General features: G+C 45.2%; 1 pseudogene; it reads left to right on the plus strand.

Annotated features, from left to right (window-relative positions):
- Window positions 1–1205: 1205 nt before the first annotated feature.
- On the plus strand, window positions 1206–3795 carry LOC101609891 (annotated as a pseudogene).
- Window positions 3796–4037: the final 242 nt, after the last annotated feature.

A 4037-nucleotide genomic window follows, 5' to 3' on the forward strand; every position in this document is an offset into this window, starting at 1 on the left:
TTTTCAGCAGAGGCAGATTGAAAGGGGTAAGTACACTCTGAGATAAGCAAAACTTTTGGTATTAAGTCTAGAGTCATGGGGAATTCCCACCAATTCCAGGAAGAATGTTCAGAAAATACTACAGGAGCTTTTACGTAGTACAGGAGTGAAAGTGAATTGATCTAGCTTAAATGAACTGTTTATTTTAATGCATAAATATTGTTATTGGTTTCATCTGTCAGGGAGGGCTTGCATTAATGTGAAAGTATGGAAACAAGCCATGCAAGCTCTCCAGAGTGCTCATAAGACAGGAGATGAAATTCCTTTAAAGGTTTGGCCTTTATGTAATTTTATTGCCATGGTATTAGAGCCTCTACAGTCTGAATATATTATATGAGGCTTTTAATATTATGGGTGTATTCCAAAAATGACTGAAACTGATAATGGACCTGCTTATAAATCTTTAAAATTGCAAAGATTTTTCATATGAATGACATAGCAAACATATAACAGAGATTACATATAACTCTCAAAGACAAATTAAAAATAGAAAAATCAAAGAATAAAGAATGTTTTTTTAAACAAAAACAGAGAAAGGAGGAATACAAGATGATGCACAGACATGTTACATAAAGAACGATTCACTTTGACTTTTTTTTGAACATTACAGATGGTGATTCAACAGCCACAGAACTGTACTGGATAATTTAAAAATCCTATGATATTTTACATTCTTTATTTTTAAAAGATATGAATAATGAATTAAAAGAAGGATTAACAAAAAAAAATAGATGGGGAAAGGGATTTGTTTGTGTCATTGCAGATACTGGAGACATAATTTGGATTCCATCCAGTTTTGTTAAATCCCATCATGAACAAAGAGCAAGGTCTAACTTTGACTCTCCAACTGAAGACTTTGAAGCTATGGCTATTGGAAAGCCTCATGTGCAGGATCTGCTGCCATGAGCTTGTTAAGTACCACCCACAACTTGGGGACAAAAAAATGATAGGAGACACTAAAGAAATGTTAAATAACTCAACTGAAAAAAATCTTCTAATCTTTTCTTTGCTATGCTTGCTCCTATCATGGTAGGGCATGCTTTTGCTAATAATGATCATTATAATTATTGGGATTACATACCTAATCCACCTATTAATAAAGGGTTACATTGGCTTTCTGATACCATCCCAGTGTATGTTAATGATTCCCAGTGCATGTGTGTACCATGGGAGAGATACAGCAGAAGCCCATGCCAGGTTCACGACTAGGGATCCTGGAGAAGTCGGGAATCAGCACTTTGGAACGAGGACAAAAGCCACCTCCCACCCCTTCAGGAAAGCTCATGACCATCCAGATCCAGATGCTGAACGATACCCAGGAAGCCTTCGAGGTTCCCCAATGAGCTCCAGAGAAGGTCCCGCTGGACGCCGTCTACAACGGCCTCCACCTCGTGGAAGGCGACTACTTTGGCTTGGAGTTCCCTGACCACAAAAGGATCACGGTGTGGCTGGATCTCTTGAAGCCCATTGTGAAGCAGATTCGAAGGCCAAAGCATGTTATGGTGAAGTTTGTGGTGAAATTCTTTCCGCACGACCACACTCAGCTCCAAGAAGAACAGATAAGTTCCCTGTTTGCTATGCAAGTGAAGCAGGACTTGGCTCAAGGCAGGTTGGTATGTAAGGAAACCAGCACGGCTCTGTAATCTCACACATCGTACAATCTGAGATTGGGGATTTTGATGAGGCACTGGACAGAGAGCATTTACCAAAAAAAAAAAAAAAAAAAAAAAAAAAATCATACACACCTCAGCAGAATGCTCTGGAAGACAAAATCATGGAATTTCACCGGAACCACACTGGACAGACCCCGTCTGAGAGTCCGATTTCCAACTCCTGGAGGTAGCCTGTCAACTGCAGATGTATGGGAACCGCTTACACTCTGCCAAGGACGGGGAAAGTACCAAGATCAACCTGGCCGTCGCCAACACGGGAATTCTAGTGTTTCAGGGCTTCACGAGTACCAATGCCTTCAACTGGGCCAAGGTGCGGAAGCTGAGCTTCAAGAGGAAGCGCTTTCTTATCAAGCTCCGCCCCGACGCAAACAGCTCATACCAGGATACCTTGGCATTCCTAATGGCCAGTCGGGATTTCTGCAAATCGTTCTGGAAAATCTGTGTGGAGTATCACGCCTTCTTTAGACTCTGAAGAGCCCAAGCCCAAGCCTAAGCCAGTTCTCTTTAGCCGAGGGTCATCGTTTCGTTTCAGTGGTCGGACTCAGACGCAGGTTCTCAACTACGTTAAAGAAGGGGGACACAAGAAGGTGCAGTTTGAATGAAAACACAGCAAGATTCATTCCATCTGGAGCCTTGCCACAGAGCCTTCCGCACTGAATTCAGAAGTGCCGAAACAGTCTCCACAGAGCACCAGCCTTATCTCTGGGGAAAGTGCTGAGACCCCTGCAGGCCAAAGCTGCCAGCCCGGGAGAGAGACAAAAGTTTCCAGCGTGGAGGCAGGGCCACACCAAAGGCCGGCTGTCTCGAAGACCCCTCCTGGGAGCGAGCCCGTGGACCGAGCCACCCCCGTGCAGCCCGAGGAGGAGGAGGACGAGGAGGAGAAGGAGCAGGAGGAGGAGGGGGGCGGCAAGGATCGCATCCAGTCCAGTCGACCTCAGTCCCCGCAGCCAAGCACAGAGCTGTCCATCAACTCTCAGGAAGGAGTTGCCCCAGCCGACGTGACCCTGTCTCCCAACCTGAGCCCAGACACCAAGCAGGCCTCTCCCTTGATCAGCTGAACGACCAAACGTGTCTAAGGACCGATGATGAAGAGGAGGGCCGGAGAAAGAGATTCTCTGCGGACAAGGCGTACTTCATTGCTAAGGAAGTTTCCACCACCGAGAGAACCCACCTAAAGGATCTGGAGGTCATCACCTGGTGGTTTCAGAGTGCAGTCAGCAAAGAGGACTCCATGCCTGAAGCGCTGAAAGGCCTCATATTCCCGAATTTGTAACCTTTGCACAAATTTCACACCAATTTTCCCAAGCAGATTGAGCAACGACTCGCCCTGTGGGAAGTCCGCTTTAACACCCACATCAGAGATTACCAAAGAATCGGCGATATCATGCTAATGAAGTGCAAGGCATGAAGCACCTGGAAGACCACCTGTGTAAGCACATTGAGGCCTTGGGTGCCCTGGAGACCTCCATCAAGGGCTGGCGGAGGCTGGAACACTTCTGCCGCGACTTCGAGCTACAGAAGTTCTGCTATCTGCCACACAACACCTTCCTCGCGCGCCGCTGCACCGGCTCATGCACTGCCAGCAGGTCCGGGAGCGGCTGTGCAAGTACCACCCGCCCAGCCACGCCGGCTGCAGGACTGCAGAGCCGCGGAGATGGGGGCGCAGCTGCACCGTACGAGGAGCAAGATGGAAAACTTCCAGAAGCTGCACGAGCTCAAGAAAGATTTGATTGGCATTGACAATCTTGTGATCCCAAGAAGGGAGTTCATCCGCCTGGGCAGCCTCAGCAAGCTATCGGGGAAGGGGCTTCAGCAGCACCTATTCTTTCTGTTCAACGAAGTACTGCTGTACCAAAAGTATGACAAGACTAATATTTACCATAATCATGGGGCTGATAACAGTTACTGCCACTGCTGCTGTGGCATGGGACTGCTTCATTCTACCATACAGGCGACTGCTGAATTTGTAACTGAATGGCATAAGAACTCTGCTAATCTTTGTATGGTTCAAAGACAGATTGATATTGAAATCAGTGCTGAATTCACTGGCTTACAACAAACAATAATAATGCTTAAGAGATAAAATTATTAGCCTGCAATGACAAATCAATTTAAAATGTGACTGGAATATAGACAATTATTGTATAACTCATACTCCTTATAATTAAACTTTTTTCCCATGGAAAAATGTTAGGAAACATTGAATCATGGCGATATGACAAAAGAAGTCTTTAAATTACAATAACAAATATTTTTTACTTTTAACAAATAATTAGCTGTCAGTAGTAAGAATAGTATCCAAGGAATTTCTCAAGGGCTGAGTGT

Source organism: Jaculus jaculus, chromosome 15, assembly GCF_020740685.1.
Source record: "Jaculus jaculus isolate mJacJac1 chromosome 15, mJacJac1.mat.Y.cur, whole genome shotgun sequence".
Taxonomy (NCBI): Eukaryota; Metazoa; Chordata; class Mammalia; order Rodentia; family Dipodidae; genus Jaculus; species Jaculus jaculus.